Below are 24,472 nucleotides of genomic sequence, written 5' to 3'. Positions count from 1 at the left end.
GTTGCCACCAGACATTATCAGCATGATCATGGTAGTCAGAAAAGTGATGAATCTCTCTTCGAATCAGTTGATGAGTATTATTGGCTTAATTACTCAGATTAGCCACAAATTATCTTTGCCGTACCTTTCCCCAAATGAACACAAGAGTCATAAAAATACTTGCAATACCAATCATTAGCATCAGAACAGACCATCTTCCATATAGCTGCATCGTGACCTTGAAGTGGAATGTCCTTTCTTCTGGTACTGAAAGCAAACAGTTTTTTTCAAAGAAAACAAATCATAAACAAAACTCAAAAATCCTGCTGCCTCTCCTGAGTGGCTTCTGCACTTCAAGCTGCCCTTTTACCAGTCTGGTACAGGTGGGCGGTTGTAGGAAGCTCCTCTAGGTAGGAGGTTCAGAACCACGATGCTGCTCAGGTGGTGTTCCCATGAACACCTTCCAGTGTAGCATAGACCCGGGTAACATGCTATGTTACCTTGACAACAGTGTAGGATCTGATATGGGCCCTTCCAGCATCTGGACTTCAAGTGTGTTCTCCTGGAACCAAGGCGTGGAATTTGGAAGTGGCTGTTTCCAGCAATGCAGCCTTCACAATCTGTGAAACTTGAGAATGCACAGTGGACAGGTTTTGACAGTAAAACAACATCCTCTCGTCACACAAAGATGTGGAAGACAAAGATCTTAGAAATATCCCCATGCCCAAACTAGGAGACCTGCCACACAGCACTTCAAAAGTCTCAATCGTAAGTGAAAACAATAAGCAAAGTCTTCACAACCCTTGACCAATTTTTTTATTTCAAAGTTCTCAAGCCTAGGTGCTTAACTACATGAACTTCATCAAACCATCCAGCAAAATCAAAGAGAATTAATCTTCTGACTCCACCTAGTATACTAGCAGTGACCATCAGCTAAATATTCTGAATATAAAAATTTGACATATGATGTTTGAGGAAGGCCTGATTACAGGTCAATATTTCCAGAAAATTTCAAAAATGGTCTAATAGTTTGAGATGTAAAATTTCACAAAAGAATCAACACCATACTTTCAGACAGGTTTTCAGAATGTGATCTTAGGGAGCTATGCACCATTTATATAAACAAAGCACAATGTCTCTCGCATTGTTACCAAGTCCTCACTGGAGGTATGAGCTACCCTTTTTCCATGAGTGCAAAAATTTTTGTAATTCCATGTTTCTTTATTCTGACATTCCCCTCTCCTGGCGTAGGGTCCAACCCATGCGATAATCCAGCAAAAAGTAAAAAAAAAAAATTCTAGTAACCAGGATCACATTACATAAAACCAAAGAAATAAATTCTGACAAAAATATGTGTCACTATGAAATTACCAAAAGCAACATAAATAAAATCCAGATGTTTCTAACTACTATTCAGTTCCATTAACAACTAAACACAAACTTCAGTTGTTGTGCAATTCATCAATGTCTCACGTAGAAATAAGTCACATATCATCCTGATTTGTCTTGTATGAAGATGAGTATTAGATTAATGGACATCTAATCTAAGTTTAATGCAGAAACTCTACAAAGTTAATCTAATAAATAATTCCCACATAATATGAAGTCATGACTCAGATTCTTCATCAAAAATATATTCCTTACTTTTGGCATATCTTGAACTGTCAGCTAGCTTAATGACACCAGGGAAAACTTTCAATCTAATAAATCACCAATGATTCTGCATGCAAAACTAATTCTTCAAACTAGTTTAAACTATTTCAATAACTTTTTAATAGTAAAACAAATAAATCTAAAAGTCATGCTACATCCTTAATTATTATACAAAAAACATGTTTTTAAGGCAACAATCACTACAAGCCTTTTGATTCTATTGTCTCTTAAAACGTGTTAAAACTCAGAAAGGGAGGTGCAGTTCTGAAGGCCTTTCTATGCAGAGTCTTTTAGGGAACATGAGATTAGTTTAAATTATTTTATGTGGGACCACTGTCCAATCAGATTCTTTCTTACCTTCAAAAATAACCTAATTTTTCCCGTTCTCATTTTAAAGGTTTGTTTTACCAAGGAAAATGTTTTTAACAAAACCAATTACTCTCAAAGTTTTAAAAGTTTTAGCTGTTGATATCTTAGAAAACAACAAGTGTTTTAATATTCCTATGCAGCACAGAACTGATTAGGTTTCCTTTCCTTCCTCAAAGGGAAAGAAACTGCAGAACCAAGCCTTTCATAGTTTTTGACAGGACCTGATATCAGGTACAGTGTAAATAAACACGCTGCATGAACCAGAAGAGGGAAGAAAAAAACCGAATATAACCTCTTCCCAGCAGCTGCTGTGAAAAACAATGAATTTGTACCTTCCATAAGCGTAAGTTAACACTTGCGGACAAAAACTGCACCCCACTGTAAGTACTGTCAAAGACTGTATGAAGATCATCTGCAGTAAAATCAAGCCTGTCTTAATAAGGTCTCTACCCATTAGATTTATGGGATACAAACTCTGACAACAGAAAAAAAAATGGCTGAAAGAGACCCATCAGGTGTTACGCATGCAATGGGTTTTGAAAATGCTCCTTCATGAGATCTGTCCTGAGAATGACATAGAAACACATGGTTACTGCTGAGTTTTGGAGATGTTGTAACTTCCTCTGCTTTTTAATAACTTTTAATAACTAGAATAATTGACCCTGAATATTCCACGATGAAAGAGAACTTGTTTCTCTAAAAGAATTCACTGGAAAGTATCAAATGAGCTAAGTTATCACCCTTTTGAAGATACTTTTCTAACCCTAAAATAATATTTTAACCCGCTATATCTGTCAATGTCAAGCAAGCATGTCACCTGAGCAGCGGTTAATAAGCGTTCTTCGTTGCAGAAAATAGGAAAAGATTTATGCAAATGTGTGTGTGTGTTTGTACGTTACCCCCATCCGTTTCTAAATTGCTCCAGAGTCAGACTGTTATGGCACACAGTCCTCTATCAGTCCAAAAAAAAAAAACACAGGCCCTTCCCAGGTCTGTTGGTGGGACATTCACTCCTTCCTTGTCCACTGTAACTTCTCCAGGATGGAGAAAGAACTTTGCTCCGGCCTGTTTCTCTTCTGCCTGCACAAGATGTGCTTTCTGCTCTTTCTGCTCTCGGTGGGGTCAGACGTTTTCCACTCTCTCCTTGATCCTCCCCCATTTTTTGCCCTGCTTCAGCTTTTTGTCTATGTTTTTCTTAGAGCCTCTGTTCACATATCCTCCTAATGTTCATTATGGATTTGGTCAGCTGGTCTCTCAACGCAATCGATCAAATTTTCTCGACGGGAAGACAGGGTAAAGGGGAACACTCATCCAGACTGGCCGTTCTTCTCCGGATATGCAATGGATTCCTGGCAGTGGAAGATTGTGTGCCTGACAACAATGTCAGTCGAGGACATGGAAGATTTGTACATAATTGGATTTCTGATAACAGGATTTCTGCTTTTTGGAGTTGGCGGTTACCTGGCTTATCGAAAGATTTGTAAAACACCGGCAGCTGTTCAAAGCACTCCAAAGCTGCCTGGGATGTTTGAAGGGATCTTTAGAGCTCTCAGCACTCAGACTGATATGTTAAGAGAGCAGAATTGCAAGCTGGACGCGATCCAGAATCGCAGGCTGGCTGCATTTCCCAGACTCAAAGGTGATATGGTTTAATCTTGGAGAAAGTTGTAAGCTCAAGATCTACAGAAGTACCAGAAATTTGGCTATTTGGATTTGAAATTGAGAAATACCAGTAAGACTTTGAAGGCAGGTGGAAAATCACAGCCAGCCTGAACCAAAACATTTATTGTTTGTCTAATTAGGCGCCCCGATACGGCCTTCACAGGCTTCTTATCAAAACATTTGTCCTGGATGTTCTGTAAAACGACACTCTGCTCCAGCAACCCCCGTCATCTGTGAACTGAACTGTATGGCTGTTTGATAAAACTTCCATCTCTTCTTCAAGGACAATGGCACCTTCGTCAGTGTTGACAGTCTAATTCTTTACACACATGATCATACTTAAATATTGGCACCCTCACGAGTCCACCATGCCCCTGCAAAATCTTTGCTTATGTGTGTTGCTTTCCCATGCTCCTTATTTTTTACCTAAATGTGGATTTCATTTCTTCATTTCTTCTCCTTTTCATAGATTTTTAGCTCCTTTTCATAGACTTTTAGATTTACCAGTGAAAGGAAAATAATACTAGTCTCTTAAAAATTTGAACAAAAGTTGTTTTTACACCAGTGACCCAGCTGCCTTAGTCAGAACTCAGTGATTGCTTGGTTAAATTTCAATTATGGGACTACAACTGCATTATACCAGCGAAACCAAGGATCATTCTCTCTCAGCACAAGATGCTTTCCCCTACATAGAGGACTTAATGATATAATTACCTCTTTAGAAAGATTGGTTTAGAACCAGCTTTTACCATTAAAACCCAAAGGGTTATTAATGTTATCTGTATCATTGTAATGTTGGCCAGAGATTTTTAGATTTCACAGAAGGATTGTAGTTTTTCTGTGTCTGTATCTGTGTTTATTTTCTTTGTGATTGTATTGTAATTGTATGTACAGCGCTTTGAGTGTCTCGTTACTGAAAAGTGCTATATAAATAAACGTATCTTAATTTACCTTACCTTTCAATAGAAATCCAGTGTATCGCTCTTCTGGCTCTGGCAAACAGCATGAATCGTTGTCCATCTCAGTGGGTTTGAGGCTAGACTTCTTCTGAGTTTCGTTCTGGTGGAAACTCACACTGTCATTTGTAGCAGGCAGACAGGCAGACCCTCTTTCTTTCAGGCCACGCTAAAGAAGCGTCTCTGGTGGAGTAGCCATGGGAAGGGCAGGTTTCTAAAGTCCAGACTCAAAAACGCAGATGTTGCACTCAAATCCCATACGTGTGTGTGTGTGTGTGTGTGTGTGTGTGTGTGTGTGTGTGTGTGTGTGTGTGTGTGTGTGTGTGTCTGTGTGTGTGTGTGAGAGAGAGAGACGAAAAAGAGAAGAAAAAATGTAGTATAGGTTCAGATTTTGCACACAGAAATATTATCAGTCAGTCAGTCAGTTAGTTGTCCACATGCCTGTCACTTCCTTCCACAACATGAACTATACTCCTTTCTAAAACAACTTTCTTTTCCCATCTCTAATGTCCCTTTTCACTTTTACCTTCTTTTCCGACTGATCGCAATATTTAAGACAAACGAAACTTCCTGCAGGAAAGTTTTAATTCTTTAACCCCTTAATTGATGCACACTGTGCTTTTTAATCTTTTTCTTATGTTTTTTATTTTTCTCATCTCCATCCATCAACAGTTTTACTTTAAACTATTTAAACAATTTTTTTTTAACTATTTAACTTATTTACACTCAAACTTCCACGCTGTGGAAAACCAAACTTATCTTCCCAAATTAAAGCACATTTAGCACAATCATCCCTACCTATTCCTTTCATTATTTTATATATCACAGAGTCTGGAGAAGGACGCAACCCTGATGCCTCAAGGTTCCGGAACCATTTTTTTTTCCTTTTTACCCGTTCAGTGGCACGTCTGCCGTCTGGCTTTTCTCCTTTATGAGGTGTAGAAAATTGCAAAAAACCACCCGCAAAACCCTTTGTTTTGCTTTATCTTATTGTTACCAATAAGAACCTCCCTGTATTCCTTTACAGGGTGACCTGGCCCTCATCTGATGTCCTCCCTCTCGCAATTCCGGAACCTAATTAATTAGTTAGGAGATGATGGTTAATGTGTAATAAAAATAATATACATTATATCATACAGAGCAACTTCTCACCCAGATATATTTGAAGACAAATAGTTCGGATCCAATCGGCCAGAAGACGCAGGCGGCACGAGGACTCCCCTCCGTAAAATGGAGGTGGACTGAGGACAACATCTCCAGGCTGGCCGGGCATCCGTGTCCCCTCCTGGGGTTTCCTCTGCACGTTAGATCCTGTTCGTGACCCTAAAATTGTAGTGGAATTTTCTTATCAAAGTGGGAGAGAAGTCGACTCACAACAAGAGAAAATCTGGACTTTATAAGTTTTATTCAATGGCATTCAACGTTTGAAGACCTTGTCACTGAGGTGGACCTCACACATCTCCAGTGACTTGTTGAAGATCCGGGTGAAGATCGGGGCGAGTTGATTTGCACAGGCTTTCAGGCATGATGGGGAGACGTTATCAGGTCCTCCAGCTTTCTTTGTTTTCATGCGCTGAAAGAGCATATTTACATCCTCCTCAGAGCTCTTTAGTGCAGACAGAGGATCTGAAGGTAGGGGGTTGGTTGTTTTATGGGAAGAATTTGTTCCTGAATGGGATGTGGAGGAGATGGTGAAGGGTGTGAACGGCTTCCTGTCATGTCTGCAGTAGAAGCCATTCAGACATTTAGCCAGGCGAGGATTCTGTTCAGGATGGGTAGGGGGGCTCCTATAGGCAGTCGGGTTTCTCAAACTGGTCCATACAGCCAAAGCATCACCAGTAGAAAGGCTGTTTTTCAGCTTCTCACTCTAGCTTCTCTTGGCTGCTTTGATCTCCTTTGTTAGTCTGTTCCTGGCCTGCCTGTACCGCGCCCAATCTCCACTGCTGTGAGCTTCTTCCTTATCCCTGTGCAGATTCCTGAGATGTGGAGTAAACCATGGCTTGTTATTCCCAAAGGTGCAGAAGGTCTTGGTCTGCACACACATGTCCTCACAGAAACTGATGTATGATGTCACCACATGTCAGCCATTGAATTGCTTTAAGTCAGTGGCTGAAGTTTCGAAAACAGTCCAGTCTGTGCATTCAAAGCAGGCCTGTAGCGTCTGCTTTGATTCCTCAGTCCATTTCTTAACAGTGTGAACTGTGGGTTTGGAAGCTCTTAGTTTCTTCCTGTAGGTTGGGATGAGGTGGATAAGAGAATGATCTGAAAAACCCAGAGCAGCCCTGGTAACGCATGATATGAGTCCTTTAAAGTTGTGTAACAATGGTCCAGTGTGTTGTTGTCTCTGGTGGGACACTTAATATGCTGTCTGTATTTGGGGAGTTCATCGGAGAGGTTTGCGCTGTTAAAATTTCCCAATACTATGATGAAGGAGTCCGTGTATTTTTTCTCCACGTCTGTAATCAGCTCAGCGAGATGTTTTTCAGCGGCAGAAGTGCAACCATGCGGTGGAAAATATGAGCCAATTATTATAAACGAGGAAAACTCCCTCGGCGAATAAAACAATTACAGTTTATATAAAATGCCCCCAGATCAGGACTACATGTTTTCCCCAGCACTTTTATGTCTCTGTACCAACCTTCATTTATATTGAAGCAGATTCCGCCTACTTGCCTCTTCCCAGATAGTTCCGCGCTGCGATCCGCTCTGAACAGCTGGAATCCCAGCAATAGCAGTGCCCAGTCCGGGATGTTTTCACTCAGCCATGTCTCGGTAAAGCAGAGAACCGCTGATCCGTGGAGGTCCATGTTTTTTCAGGTGAGAAGAAGCAGCTCGTCCATCTTGTTACTTAGAGAGCGGACATTTCCCAGATGGATTGAAGGCAGTGGTGTGCAAGTCCTCTTTGGCAGAGCTTTACCAGCGACGCTTTCAGCACAGTATCCCATAAAGTGCCGCTGCCCCGCACGCCAGAACCTCAGTGAAGCTTGGATTGATGGATGATGGCGAAAAAATCCCAAGAGAGGACTCTCTGATGTTGAAAAGTTCCTCTGAAAAAACGTAAAAACACACAAAATACACAAAGAAAGAGAGAGCGAAGCTCCGAGGCTGCCATCATCGGCGCCATCTTGATAGCCGATATAAATACAGTTGTTTTGAAGGTATGGGGCTGTAGATTTAAGTGTAGATGTAGGTTGCACCTTTTCATACTCCGCTGCTGCTCTGGTCAGAGAGATTGAAGGCACAGAAGATAGTTTATGATGATTTATTCACAGAATGAAACAGAGAATGAGGACAACAAATGATAAACATTTCCCATAGTTCTGTATATAAAACACACAATAAGCTAACAGTCACATAGTTAATACCATTACTTAATGTTGGATGGGTGCAAAAACTTGTTATCACTCATGTAAAAACTTTGTGTTGCAAGGCACCTGCACTATGCCTTCCTCCCTGTGTGTGTGAATTATTGTTATCTCTGTGAGAACCAGCCTCCTTTCTGTCTCACACACATACACCCTGTCTGAACTGTCTGTTGAATTGTGTATATAAATAAAGAGATAGGGTGTCAAAACTTTGTAGTTGCACTGCAAAGTGGGCTACCCTTGCTGCAAGTAACTCTGACTGTATCGTTCTTACCTCTGAGTTGACTAAATAATACCTAACAATTATTGGTCCTTCGTAGCCGGATTCATTCAATAACCTTATTTCTCTTTGCTTTAACAGTGACTCTGGGATCCGTGGGGGAAGCCTGACGTCGAGCGAAGCACCGCTGCACAGCCTCCATTAGCCGGAGTGGCTGAAAGTCCCGGTGTGTGTGAATTCACACCTGGCCAGTGGGTTATCGCCTTCCTTGGTGCGGGGTGACTCTCACAGGGTCCAGAGAGTCACCAAGAAGTCAACTCCAAGGTGAGACAGTTTTAAAATACAGTTCATAGGAAAAGTACTTAACAGTCGTTGGTAGTGCGTCGCCGGTAAGGACGCTGCATTGGGATGGTTTTATTCCACCGTGAAAGGAATAGTGACAAATTTGGTACAATCCCGCCGTGAAGGGGATTAAAGAAAACGACTGAGGATTATTCCCCTGCGAGGGAATAGAGTAAGCGTTATATAAATAAAAGAAGAAAAGTACTTAAAAGTCGTTGGTAGTGCGTCGCCGGTAAGGACAGTGCATTGGTATGGTTTTATTCCACTGTGAAAGGAATAGTGACAAATTAAGGTAGGGCCCCGCCAAGAAGGGGGCCAAATAAAACGACTAAGGGTTATTCCCCTGCGAGGGAATAGAATAAGCGCTATAAAAGTAAAAAGAACGGAGTAAATTGAGCTCATAAAATAACACCAAGTTAACTTAGAAAAATTACAAGGTACCTGAAACTAACTGTGTGACTGTGTTGTGTGTGTATGGAGGACTAAGCATTTTAATAGAATCATAGCAGGATTCTGCTAGTCCTGTGTTTTCTTTTGCCCAGATTAGAACTACGTACTGGTGACTTTGGAGATTCAGGTCGGATTTCATTCCTGAAAATTAACACCGCTGCGAATTAGTCGCAGTAGAAGGCCGTGTTAATGTCCTCTACTTAAAGTCTCATGCCAGTGACCTTTTATCTGGGACATTCATACTATGATTAAACTAACATAAAACATAATGGGGAAGAAACAAAGTAAACCAATTGACTTAGAAGGGGAGGTAAAGTTTATGGAGAACTATGTAAAAGGAGCAGGTATGATCTGTCATAGATGGAATAAAAAATAAAAAACATGGGTTTTTGGGCAAATTAGATACAAAGAATGTCTTAAAATTACAAGGGGATCTAAAATTAGAAATAATTAAAACTAAAAAGAGAAAAATAACAAAGAACAATGGGGAAGGGACAGAGTAAAAGCTCTGATTTAACAGAAATATGTACACGATGGCATAAAAATAAGGATTTTCAGGTAACTTAATTATCACTGAAATCCTAAAACTACACGGGGATCTTAAACTGGAGATTATGCATTCAAAAGATTCAAGAGACAATAAAAAACCTTGCCAGGTTATAATTTCAAAGGGGACTTTTCAGTCCCTGAGTGCTCACAGTTGATAAACAGATTAAAACAAAAAGATGAATAAAAAAAAAACAATAAGAGCAGCCTTTAACTGACATAGCCATAATACTGATGCCTTAAGAAAAGCACAGAAAAAAACTTTCAGCTTAACTGAAAACAAATAAGGGGGGCGGACCGCCACCCATCCCAGTTTAGAATACCAAGGTAGCCCCAAATTATAAAGACTAAGAAGTGGTTTTAGAGGACGTGGTAAAGGGAGTTAAAAGAGGAGGTGACAATGTGGACAACATGGAAACTGTCCAACTGGACAACCCAGTGAACAATGACTAGAGAAGAGAGAACAGAATGTTGTTAAAGAAGTAATCTGAGAGTAAAAGATTTTGTAGGCAAGCATTAGTGAGAAACAGGTGCTTTAAAAATCATTCTATGGTGTTATACTACCAACAATATCATGATAAAATGCAAAAGATTCATTTTACAGGGAAATAATTCCATATTTGGCTCAGATTGTGTGCATTCTTGATTTTTCCTCTTTGAGAGAAGTTAAATTTCAGCTCTGTGAAACGACCTTCACAAAGAGATGCAGCTGCCTGAAAACAAAGATTCAACTTCAGCAAACAGCAGAAGCCTGTCTCTGCTGAAAGGTCTGAAAAACAAAAATTGTAACTCTACCTCTGCATGTGTCAAACTCAAGGTCCGCGGGCCAAAACCGGACCCCAGAAGTTTAGTGATTCTCTAGAAGTAGAGCCTTTTAATATGGTGATTGTGTGCTTGAATGTTATTTTGTCAATCAATAAGCAGTTTTGTTTACATTCTGCCACAATCTGCCTTTTGAAAATGTTTTGAATTTTGCTCTTTATGTATAAAAAAAAAGAAAAATTGGCTAAAGTCTGCAGACACAAAATGAACTTGGATTGAAGCTCTAACTATGTTTATTTAATCTGAGATCTTCTCCAAATGCAACAGTATATGTCAGTCTACATGAGATACTAACAACTTCACCTACTGGTATAATATAAAGATGTGAGTGAATATGTGAAACAAACAATGATGAAAGTTTTTCAACAGGTGATGCTCATCCAGGAGGAAGACAGTGTTCCTAGGAAATGCAGCTCATTCATTAACAATCAATTTTTCTCCTATAGGTGGAAGTTTTGCTGACTAATCATAGGCTGGATCTATGAAACATTATGTGCACAGACCAAATGACCAAGGTTCTGACTGACTTATGAACCTCACTGACCTGACAATGATAACATGACACCCAACAGATAACACCTTTAAGGTGGACCCACTAAGACCACCTTATTGATTCTTGGTGAATAAAAAAAAAAGAATTGAAGCGTTCAAAACAGACCTTGTGGAAACAAAAGGGGTTATGAGGAAACGATGTGCATTTTAAGAATAATAGAAGTCAAATTATGTTCAAATTTTTGCAAATAAAATTACTCTGACAGAGAAATAAGTAAGTAGTGTGTGAATGTGTGTGAATGGGAATGACTGATTTCATCGTAATGCATCTTTGAGGGACTTTAAAAGCGCCAATAAAGGTCTGATGTTCTGATGATCATTGCCAAATTTATATCTTAATAAGGTTTCCAGAATCTTTTTCGAAAAATCATATAAAGATAGCACAGGTTCTACCTGTATTGAAAATACTGATAACCATAAGAAAGTTCATAGATCCATCTTCAATTTTTCACAATTCTTTTACAAACAGGGTATTTAAACTTTCATGTGGCCAAATGTCTGTGTTTGACTTTCTGTTTTTGTGAAATAAATGTCTGTTTCATGTTATGTAAAAATTAGAGTCCTCAACATTACCATAATAATATTAGGTCAGTTCTCTATGGTAAAACAAAAAGATTTTAACAGACGTTTAGACTTTTTCCAGTCAGGTTCCAAAATGATCGAATTACACTCGAACTTAACACAAGATTAAATGAACCTTAACAGAATTACTGGACTGGACTGAAATAGAGAAAACTTGAGTTAATTGAAACAAACTTTAGTTACTTGAACTAAATATAAAGCTGACTGAAACTGTATGTTGTATCTATAAAACTGGGTAAGATAAACTAAGATTATAAGATATAATATGCCCTTCATTTTTTGTGTTCATCGGTGAGTGAGCTTTTATTTTTTATTTTTAATAAGAACTAAACCAAGCATTATTTAAAATAATAGCAATTACCAAAAATATTGATCTCATTTTTAAATGTAGTAAGGACATATAAAATATGGTAAAAAAGAATAATAAGAATTTGGAAAAACAGAGGCTTTAAACCTCTGCAGGAACAGCACTGACACTGTCAAAGGTAGATCCTAATACAGGAATCTGGAAGCTCATTCTGGCGTGGACAGTCAAAGTCCATCCAAGGACACATTTAGATGAGGCAGAGGGACAAATACAGGGCTTAGCTGAGAGCAAAGAGAGCAACATGCATCTTGCCCTAGCTGCTGTCCCACCTGAACTGTGGTCCCAATCATCAACTGATGTAGGGCTTATAAAGGGGTTCCCACCATACAAGGTTAAAACTGATATCTGAAGAAAGGCCATTAGTCCGCCAATACCCCTTCAAGCCAGAAGCTGAAGAAGGTATTAAGTCAGTAATACAAGATATGTTGAAGTCAGGAATAGTAAGAGAAGCACCTGACGCTACATGCAAGGCATATCACACTGACATTGCTATTATTATCACAGCCAAACATAACTCTAAAAAGATGTGCCCTTTAAATCCAAGTACTCTAATACCTACTGCAGAAGATGGAAAACCACATTCTTATAAAGCAAAAGTTGAAGAAGACACCAAACCCAGACAAGACATTTCTCAAACCGTTATACCAGATTCATGTGTTGTGTTTGTAGATGGCTCAGCATCTAAAGATGAATATGGAAAGAATAGAGTTGGTTATGCAGTAACAACCACCGATAGGATAATAGAAGCTAAATCTCTACCCAATACATGCTCAGCCCAAACAGCAGAATTATATGCTGTAGTAAGAGCATGTGAATTACATGAGGGACAAATACTTACTATATACACAGACAGCCAATACGTTTTCGGATCAGTACATTACCATGCTAAGATTTGGCAAAATAGAGGTTTTAAAACATCATCAGGGACAGAACTAACTCATTTCAACCTATTAAAGAGAAAATGTCAGATCTGCTATTTATAGACACAGACGTGCTGAAAGACGCCCAACAGTCAGCACCCGAGACAGAAATAAAGGCCTGGCTAAAGAGAGGAGCACAGAAAAAAGATGACATCTATCAGATAGAAGATAAACCAATCCTCCCAAAAAATGTATACAACACAGTGGCTACAGTGACACATTGGGAAGACCCACGTGTCAAGGGGGGAATATGTCACATCTGGTAAAGCATTAATTCTACACTATAAATTTTTCTGACTATGCAAAGAATTTTTGCAGATCATGCATAATTTGTTGCAAACACGGGGGAAGAAATATTGCCTAGTTGTAATAGATGAACCTAGTGACACATTTCTTCCCCACATATGGTATCCCACAGATTATAAGGTCAGATAATGGAACTCATTTTGTAAATAAATTAATAGAACTAAGTTCTAAAGCATTAGGGTTTCAGTTAAAGATTAAGGAAAACAATGGAAGAAACAGGGAGGCCATGGCCCGAATGCCTATCCCTGGTTAAATTATGGATGAGAATAACTCCAAATCAAACTGGTCTTACTCCATTTGCCACCTACTGTACATCATTGTATAACTCCACCCACTATATTCTGAGCCTGAGATCACGTGACACCAAGTTGCTGATATAAATTTGTATTCTCAAAGAAATAGTACATGGCGGACCGTTTTCTCTGCCCTCTGACATGAATGAAATAGAGAAAGCACAACAGGAAACTTCATTAGCTGAGTGGATGAATAAAATGTTGCAGACAAAAGAAGAACAAATGTCCAATGGTCTGCCGATAATCTCTGCTCCTATCCCACAGAACGACCTGAGGCCTGGAGACCTGGTCCTGATTAAGACACTCCACCGGAAGGATTGGAGCACTCCTTGGTGGAAAAGGCAGTTTCCAGTGCTCCTGACAACGCCCACAGCTCTGAAAATAGCAGAGAGGCCTTCCTGGATCCATAAAAGCCACTGTAAGCCAGTTTTGCCGTTACAGGAGCCAGATCAACCGACGGGGTAAGCAGAAGGAAGTCCGGGTTCAAAGGAGTTGGAGGACCCATATGGCCCAGCGTCTCAAACCGGTGAAGAAAACAGCTGATCTGCGCCCAATTATAAAATGGCTCTCTGTAACATGTGGACAGGACTGATAAGCCTGAGCTTAATTCTGGTAGCAGGACTCTTTCTCTATCTAAAGCAGGATCCACAGGAGGTGATACCGAACCAGAAGAGATGGACATCAGACGGGACCCATCTCAGACCACTGACGGAAGGACATGACACACACCCATTTCTGCAAAATTACTGGTATCGTTATGTGTATGACACAGCTAAAACTCAAAATAAAACTGATTGTTATGTGTGTTCTATAATGCCCGTGCATTCCCAAGGCCCCACCATATATGTCAAAGCTATGAACCTCACCGAGACAAGTTGCGCCATATCAATGGGCCTGATAGGATATACAAATAAAAAGTTATTTCTTATGCCAGACCAATCTTTCAGTAACCAGAGATTAAATTATAGTTGTGACCCAGAAAACTGCACTTGCGACAGAAAACAATGGCAACCTCTCAACATTACAGGGAAATCAGAACCATTCAAAGCATATGTTACAGACCCCAGAAACCATCTACACTGCATAAGACAAAATATTACAGGGAATCATACTCATTTTGTAGGGAATACTACGAAATGTAACTACTTCTACACTTACAGGAATAATCCCGGAAAAGGCACATACTGGATAGAAGGGGTGGCATGGTTGTGTGGTAATAATGCTTATTATGTACTTCCACCCAGTTGGTATGGTGTATGTGCCCCAGTTTTCACATCAGATCACACTGTGGTACTTAGTAAGCAGACTATAGTTATACCACATAGGAGGTCAAAAAGGGAAATAGATGTTAAACCACATGACCCCATTTGGGGAACAAATGTCCCAGATGAATTTAAACTTTGGTCTAAAGGTGATAAAACATTATTATCTCTCTTACCCTGGTTAGGTGTGGGCAAATTAATGCTGCGCGTGGAAACTTTAAGTTATCGATTTGGATTGTTTCTAAATAACTCCATAATAGTAGAAGAGGGTCAAAACACAGAAATGAGCACTATGCGAGCCATGATAATTCAGAACCGCATGGCTTTGGATATTCTAACAGCATCAACGGGGGGCGTTTGTGTTCTATTGAATAACACCTGTTGCACATATATTCCAGATAATATACTCTGCAAACATAACGGGAACATTAAACAACCTACGGAATCTGCAAAATGTCATGGCACATGACCACCCAGATCCTAACTCTTCTTGGTTCGATTGGATGCTCACAGGGAGGGGGATGGATAAATCTGTTTAAGGTTCTCTTAGTTGCAGTAATAGCATGCATGGGCCTTCTGTGTCTCCTGTCAATATGTATTATCCCATGTTGCAAATGCATGGTACAAAGAATAGTAACTCAGTCAATCACGGTGGCATATGCAACACTGAACCAGGAAGAAATGCACGAAAATGAAGGGGACGATTATGATGACATGTTTGTAAATAAATCACATCAAAAGCCTGAGTGTACTCATACATTGTATTTCATAAAATGACCTTACAGCAGAAAATCGAAAGAAGTTGTTGCTTAAGTGAAATGAGAAAAAGTACAATGATGACATAAACAGGGCAGATTTTTAAATTCCTTTATTATGTTTCACTGTTTTCATTAAGTATTATTCTTTTATTTTTATGATTTCAAGTATCATTCTTTTATTTTTATGATTTCAAGTATTAATCAACATTTAACTTTTAATGGTTGCCGAGGGACCGTATGAGTATTTCCCACAAAATATAATCTGTTTACCGTCCGTGGGTTTCTGCTCATACAGAGTATTTGTCTTATTCGTTTTTATATTAAATGTTTTTACTTGTGATAAAAGGAGGGACTGTTGGATGGGTGCAAAAACTTGTTATCACTCATGTAAAAACTTTGTGTTGCAAGGCACCTGCACTATGCCTTCCTCCCTGTGTGTGTGAATTATTGTTATCTCTGTGAGAACCAACCTCCTTTCTGTCTTACACACATACACCCTGTCTGAACTGTCTGTTGAATTGTGTATATAAATAAAGAGATAGGGTGTCAAAACTTTGTAGTTGCACTGCAAAGTGGGCTACCCTTGCTGCAAGTAACTCTGACTGTATCGTTCTTACCTCTGAGTTGATTGAATAATACCTAACACTTAATAACCTTGAACATGAACTTCTAAGCAATGATAAAAACACATTTAGAAAGCTAAGGAACTAACACACCACAATGTAGTTCATGTAAAATTGTATCTAACTCCAGCCATTAAATAAAACACAAATAATTAGTAGTTAAACACTTACTCTCCTCAAGAATGGATTCTATCTAAATGATGACAGAAATTGCTGTGTAAATAGAAGACCCTCCCCCCTTGGTGTAGAATGTTGCACCCTTAAAACAACTTAAAGAGATTCCACGCAGATCTTCATTTTTTTTTTTTTTTTTAACAAACAAAACTGGTCATGAACTTTCTACGTCATGTCGCTCTTAAAGAAATAGAATAAGGTAACTTAAGTGTATATTTAAACATAAACTAAACAAACTGTTCAGACCACTACTAAATTAAATAAGTGCTTGACCCATGACATCAATACACCATGACTTAGGCATTATCACATTCTGAACATATTTTCAGGGTGTTACATCCTCCCCCACTAAAATAATAAAATGTTTGTAGAACATTTTATACTTTGGAACTTAAAGAAATATATCTTTACCAATAACTCCTAGCACACTCATTCTGGTCATATTCAGCTAGATGGTGCTCTTTCAGAGTAATAACCAATACTACACATCAAATGACTACAATTGCATGTATACAGAAAAAGTTAATTTTACTAATATTCCTGCTTCAGTGTATTAACTTAAGTTTTTGGTACATTGGTAGGCCTCCCAAGTCCATTAAGTTACATATGGCTAAAACTGCCATTCCACCTTATTAAATGTATCCACATTTAACATGCCATTAAATGTAGTACAACTTCTTACAGACTACTTTGACGTTACCTTTCAGAACGCACACTTCCTTCTATAAATACACCACTGACTTGTAAGTGTAGCTTTAGTCACCAGAAATACATCTCTGCAAAATGACTATTACACATAAATTAATATTTGCACCAAATGAATAATGAAACATTTACAATTAACTTTAACTTCCATGCGAAACTTTTTCCCTATTTCTGCAAAAATATGAAACTAGGTTTCCCTAACTCATCATAGGTGAAGATGGGTTTTGGTTGATGTGTCCTTGAGGAGCATCGCTCTCGTTCCACCTCCTGATCACTCTCTGAAGACTCATTCGCATCCTCCTCAGGCATTTCGACGTCTGACCCTCAGTATCCATGTCTGGATCTTGGTCTATATCTTGGTCCTGTATGTTTCCTCCCTCATCTCCCTCACATACTTGACTATCGACCTCAGCGAAACCACTTCCATCCTGTAACTGATTTTGTTTCTGTCCAAGTCCCCTAGTTTGTGTATCCTCCACCGGTCGGCTTGATCTGGACTGAAAAACTGGGGCCTGAGGGTTGAGGCAGGGATCGCCTCCCTGACGAGCAACATAGACAGAATATTCATCCTCACTACAGGTCCTTCTCAAAATATTAGCATATTGTGATAAAGTTCATTATTTTCCATAATGTCATGATGAAAATTTAACATTCATATATTTTAGATTCATTGCACACTAACTGAAATATTTCAGGTCTTTTATTGTCTTAATACGGATGATTTTGGCATACAGCTCATGAAAACCCAAAATTCCTATCTCACAAAATTAGCATATTTCATCCGACCAATGAAAGAAAAGTGTTTTTAATACAAAAAACGTCAACCTTCAAATAATCATGTACAGTTATGCACTCAATACTTAGTCGGGAATCCTTTGGCAGAAATGACTGCTTCAATGCGGCGTGGCATGGAGGCAATCAGCCTGTGGCACTGCTGAGGTCTTATGGAGGCCCAGGATGCTTTGATAGCGGCCTTTAGCTCATCCAGAGTGTTGGGTCTTGAGTCTCTCAACGTTCTCTTCACAATATCCCACAGATTCTCTATGGGGTTCAGGTCAGGAGAGTTGGCAGGCCAATTGAGCACAGTGATACCATGGTCAGTAAACCATTTACCAGTGGTTTTGGCACTGTGAGCAGGTGCCAGGTCGTGCTGAAAAATGAAATCTTCATCTCCATAAAGCTTTTCAGCAGATGGAAGCATGAAGTGCTCCAAAATCTCCTGATAGCTAGCTGCATTGACCCTGCCCTTGATAAAACACAGTGGACCAACACCAGCAGCTGACACGGCACCCCAGACCATCACTTACTGTGGGTACTTGACACTGGACTTCTGGCATTTTGGCATTTCCTTCTCCCCAGTCTTCCTCCAGACTGTGGCACCTTGATTTCCGAATGACATGCAGAATTTGCTTTCATCCACAAAAAAGTACTTTGGACCACTGAGCAACAGTCCAGTGCTGCTTCTCTGTAGCCTAGGTCAGACGCTTCTGCCGCTGTTTCTGGTTCAAAAGTGACTTGACCTGGGGAATGCGGCACCTGTAGCCCATTTCCTGCACACGCCTGTGCACGGTGGCTCTGGATGTTTCTACTCCAGACTCAGTCCACTGCTTCCGCAGGTCCCCCAAGGTCTGGAATCGGCCCTTCTCCACAATCTTCCTCAGGGTCCGGTCACCTCTTCTCGTTGTGCAGCGTTTTCTGCCACACTTTTTCCTTCCCACAGACTTCCCACTGAGGTGCCTTGATATAGCACTCTGGGAACAGCCTATTCGTTCAGAAATTTCTTTCTGTGTCTTACCTTCTTGCTTGAGGGTGTCAATAGTGGCCTTCTGGACAGCAGTCAGGTTGGCAGTCTTACCCATGATTGGGGTTTTGAGTGATGAACCAGGCTGGGAGTTTTAAAGGCCTCAGGAATCTTTTACAGGTGTTTAGAGTTAACTCGTTGATTCAGATGATTAGGTTCATAGCTCGTTTAGAGACCCTTTTAATGATATGCTAATTTTGTGAGATAGGAATTTTGGGTTTTCATGAGCTGTATGCCAAAATCATCCGTATTAAGACAATAAAAGACCTGAAATATTTCAGTTAGTGTGCAATGAATCTAAAATATATGAATGTTAAATTTTCATCATTACATTATGGAAAATAATGAACTTTATCACAATATGCTAATATTTTGAGAAGGACCTGTATAACCGTCAGAATCCTCATGTACCCTGTCCCTAGTTCGTCATGATTGTCTGTTTGCTGGTTTGTTCTGGATGCATTTTTTCTTTGGATCCCCAGTGTTCAATCCATGAGTAAGATAAGGACAGGGTAGTAGGACATTCCTATGAAGAACTCTTTCCCTCCCTTCTCCATCCAGTGGTGTCAGCACATAAACTGGGCTGTTTTGTCCTCTCCTCTCTTTTACAATGTGTACTTTGTTTTCCCATTATGCACGTATTTTCCCAGGCCCTCCTCTTTCAGATAGATTTTGAACAAGTACTTGGTCTCCAGGCTGAAGCTCTGAACTCCAGGCTTTCCTGTTGTAATACTTTTGTCCTCTTTTGCTTGCTTTTTTCATGTTTCCTTTCACAATACTGTAAGCTTCCTGCATCGATCTCAACCATCTATCTGCATAGTTTTTGTGAGACCGTGGCTCCTCTTGTCCTTTCGGGAACAATATATCAATGGGTAGGATTGGTTCCCTTCCAAATAATAGGAAAAAGGGTGAAAAGCCAGTTGATTCATGCACTGTTGAGTTGTATGCATGCACTATTTTATTCAGATAGTTAGGTTTCTGTGTCTCCTCCAATGTTCTGAGCATGCCCAACAACGTTCGGTTGAAATGTTCGGCTGGGTTAGACTATGGATGGTACGGCGTTGTCCTCGACGGATGTATCCCACTGTAACTTTGCAGCTTCCTGAACAGCTCATTCTCAAATTCCTTTCCCTGATCATGATGGATCCTAGCAGGGTATCCGAATCTGGGGATAAAGTCATCAAATATTTTGCGTGCGGCTGTTTTTCCAGACTTATTAGGTGTTGCATAAGCCTGTGCAAACTTGGTGAAGTGATCCACTATCACAAGAATATACTCTACTCCACCATTGCTTCTCTCGAGATGCAAATAATCGATTGAAATCAGTTCAAAAGGTGTGGAGGTTGTAATCGTTTGTAGCTGAGTTTTAGTTTTCCGGTTGGGTTTCTTTTGTTTGAAGCAGCGACAAACTCTTGTGACATAATGTTCAATCTCTTCCCGCATTTGTGGCCAAAAAATCTCTCTCGGGCCAACGCGATCATTCTGTCCACTCCCAAATGACCCATTTCCTCATGTAGCTGCTGATAGATCAATGGCTTGAGCTTAGCAGGAACTACAAGCTGGTTTCTGATTTTTGTTTTTCGACGTAGAACTCCATGTTCATCCAGGTAAAGATGAGGCCACTCCCTCAGAAGTCGTTCAACCTCAGTTTGTTCCCTTATTTTGTCCCTATATTTAAGCCTTTCATTTGTTTGTTTTAATGCACTCACTCTTTGTATCACATGATCCTCTTGTTGGGCAATTTGAATATCTTTAGCTGCCACCGGCTCCACCGGGTTTGCATATGGAACAGTTAGCTGTGACAGTACATCTGCATTACAGGTGATAGCTGAAATCCAGTTAGTATCGCCCCTGCGATCTGCTTTGAGTCCTTGTTGTAGTGCTGTTATGTCATTTGACGTGTATTCCTCTGTACATGCTGACATTATTTTGTCCATTTCTGTTGGTTTGAGGGATAGGAAGTTGGTGTCTCGGTTGACTTTACCAGGCCTGTACTTCAGAGTGAAGTGAAAATCCGCTAGTTCTGAGACCCAGCGATGTCCCACCGCATTCAGTTTAGCGCTCTTCATCACATATGTCAAGGGGTTGTTATCGCTGTATACTGTAAAATGGGGTGCATTCAGGAGGTAATCTCGAAATCGCTCAGTGACAGCCCACTTCAGAGCTAAGAACTCAAGCTTCCCGGAGTGAAGTTTGTAATTTTTTTCAGCTGGAGTGAGTGTCCGTGAACCGTAGCCGAACCCTCCTGCCGTTGATACAAGACAGCCCCAAGACCCCCCTCTGACACATCCACTTGTAACACAAATGGTTTTTCGAGGTCTGGGTGGATCTGATAAAGCATCCACAAGACTCTCCACCGCCTGCTGTTGTGATGCTGTCCATTCCACAGATTGAGAGGATGGCAACTGTGAAGAATTTTTTTTTGATGACTTGTTCCTTGTCTTTGGGTGTGCTAACAAGTCATAAAGTGGTTTGGCAATCCTCGAGAAGTCAACAATAAATGATCGGTAGTAGCCTAAAAAGCCTACAAGGGATCTTACTTCTCTGACTGTTTTGGGGTTTGACTTTTTCAGAGCTTGAACAGCTTCCACTTCTTTTGGGTTCATCCAATATCCATCCTTTGAAATGACTCGACCAACATAGCATACTTCCCTTTTAAAGAAATCACATTTATTTGCTCTGAGTTTGATTCCACACTCCCTCTGTCTTTGCAAGACTTTTCTCACATTCTCCACATGTTGGTCAAAGTCTTGGCTAAAAACTAAAACGTCATCAAGGTAAGGCACGCACACTTCATCCCTGAGAACCCCAAGGCAACTTTCCATATACCTCTGGAAGGCAGCTGGGGCATTTGTTAGTCCAAAGGGTATCCTCAGCCATTCATAAAGGCCCCATGGCGTGATGAAGGCAGCGCATGCTCGGCTCTCCGGACTAATAAAACCCTGATGGTAGGCTTTGCCTTGATCTAAAACTGTGAACCAGGAGTTTCCACCAAGATTTTCCAGGATTTCTTGTATCCTTGGAATCGGATGTCTGTCAGGGTGTGTCTTTTCATTTAATTGCCTATAGTCCACACAGAGTCAAATGGTAGAATCTTTTTTTCTCACTATTACTATTGGTGATGAGTACGAAGAAGTTGACTCCTGTATCCATCCTCTACTGAGTAAATCTTGAATGTGTTTTTTCACTTCTTGGTATAAATGTCGAGGGATTGAATTGTATGTTTTTGTCACTGGAACACTGTCTTTGAGATGTATTTTCTTCTGCAGGTCGGGTATGCACCCTGTATCCCACTCATTTTGTGCAAAAACATCACTTTCCTCCCTTAGCATCTTTCTCACTTTGTCTTGTTGTTCTGTTGTTAGGTGTGAAATATCAACTGGTGGATCCCATGTTTGGTTATAAGGTTTCCCTTCTTTTTCTGGCGTCACTTTCATATCTTTGGTATGTGAATGTCTATTTTCACTTTGTGGACTCTTTGTGACTTCTTTTGCCTCTTGTATTTTATCCACAGTGTATAATGAGCCAAGTATTGTCCTGTTTTGTAGTCTCATCTCATTGTCTGTGTTGTTTTCAACTACGACTGAAATCGTGGCTCCCTCATTGTCTGGAAGGTGTATTAGTTGCTGTTGTATTTGTACTCCTTCTGGCCATGGTGTGTTTTCATTTGGTTCTAATATTGCGTATTGTCCTTTTAGCACATTCTTTCTGACTTTCCCACTGATCACTTTGAACATTTGACGTTTTGGGATAATAACATCGTGTCTCCCTAGCCTTACTATTTGATTTTCCCACATAGCTTTGTCTCTACTTAACACAGAAAACACTGCTTTTGCCTTTTTGTGACTTACATCTAATGCTGATCCAAAACTACATAGAAATTTGTGGGAGAGCGTTCTATTTGCTGATATGTTAATCTTGGCGAGCTCCTCTATGACATTGAACCCCACTATTGGCTTGGTGATTGGCTGAGAGCTTACAAGAAATGGCACTAACAGCTCACTGTCTCTGTCCTCTGTAAGGCTGAACTCCCACCGAACCCTCATAAGGTATCTCAGTCCCATTTGCTGCGGATCTAACATCTAACATCTAACATACCCTCATCAAGAAGCTCTTCCACTGATCGAACCTCGGCGTCCGGTAGATGTTCTCTTCTCCAGTTTAAATCCACAATTGATACTTGTGATCCTGTATCCCAGAGGGCTGTGACAGGAACACCTCCAATGTTGCGCTGGACAAGGCTTTTGCGTTCTATTAGTTTTGCTGTCTTTTCTTGTTTTTTTGACATGGGCACTTCCTTTTGTGGAACAACATTGTCAATATAATTTATAGTATGGACTTCAATTTTATTGACATTCACTGTTGCGTCTTTTTTTTTTGACAACCAATAGCCCAATGTTCGCCGCTTCCACACTTGTAGCAATGTGTGCATTTTCCTTCTGGGTTTAACTGTTCACATTGACGACATTTTCTCGGGCTCCTTCTCGCAACGCTTGTATAGTATTGCTTGCGTTTTATGTCTTTGTCATCAGTTTTCACTTTCGTCTGAGTCAGATTAGCGACTTGTGCGGAAAGATTTTGGATGGCATCACAAATAACTTTGTTATTGGTTTCCAGCTTTTCCACAATAGGATTTGACTTTACTGTCTGGTTTTTGTTTCTTTTTGAGCTCTCATTATTTTCATGTTTACAGTCGTCGCCTTTCTGAACTGAAGCCACTTTAATGTTCTTTTGTCTGGTTGACAATTTACTCCTTCTTTCAAGTTCAACACTATAGGCTGCACTCATTTTTTCCAGTAGTATTTCGTCCTCTACAGATATATCCTGTAGGTAAGGTTTAATGTCCATCCTCACCGCATCATCCTGCAACCCAGTCAGAATAGTCTGCAAAAACTGTGTCTGCACCAGCTCAGGATTGTATTTCAGATGGCTGTCAGATGCAGCCATTGCTTTTTGCCTAAGGTCCATTGTGCGTATGAGAAACTGAACAGGAGTTTCTTTGGGATCTTGCACTGCACGTGTCAAGGCATGATAGAGTTCTGTTGCATCTTTCTCTATGAAGTGTGTCCTAAGCATTTGCCTGAGAGAGTTTAAGGATAGTTCTGTTCTATTCTCTAGATAACTTTTTTATTTCACATCAGGTACAATGGCTTGGATCACTGCTTCAACAATTTCATCCTCATCATATCCTTTTTTTAGTCCACGTTCAATTTGTCTTTCAAGGCTTGTAAAGTTCAGTTTATCCTTTTGTCCAACATCACCGATTTGTCCAATAATCCGAAAGTCCTTTCTGTAGATAGGGTGTAAGTTCAGTTTGTCTTTACCTTGCCATGACTCCCTTTCAGAGCTCATTGAGCCACCCAACCTCTGCGGTAGTACAACTGTCGGTGTAATACCGGTTTCTGCCGGCAGAGGTTGCTCAACGACCACTTGTGGTTCGGCCGCGGTGCTCTGTGACGTAGCACCCACCAAGTCGCTTGTGCCAGTTCTCTTGTCCATGTCGTCTATTAAATCATTAATGGTTAACAGTACTGATAATCCACTGTCCTCCAAAGACGTAACATCCTCGCTTTCCAGGTGTCTAAGCATCTGCCTTCTTATTAACCGACATGACGACTTTGCCTCCTCACTCAGCTGTAGGCCTAATGCTTCGCTTAGGGCCTCTAGCTCGTCCCGTCACAAGGTCAAAAGCTTTTTCTCAATGTCAGCCAGTAGAGATTCCCACTCACTGTTCATGGTGCTTTGGCTTTGCTCGATCCACCACT

This window comes from Girardinichthys multiradiatus, chromosome 2 (assembly GCF_021462225.1).
Source record: "Girardinichthys multiradiatus isolate DD_20200921_A chromosome 2, DD_fGirMul_XY1, whole genome shotgun sequence".
Classification (NCBI taxonomy): Eukaryota; Metazoa; Chordata; class Actinopteri; order Cyprinodontiformes; family Goodeidae; genus Girardinichthys; species Girardinichthys multiradiatus.
This window is presented reverse-complemented; position numbering follows the sequence as displayed.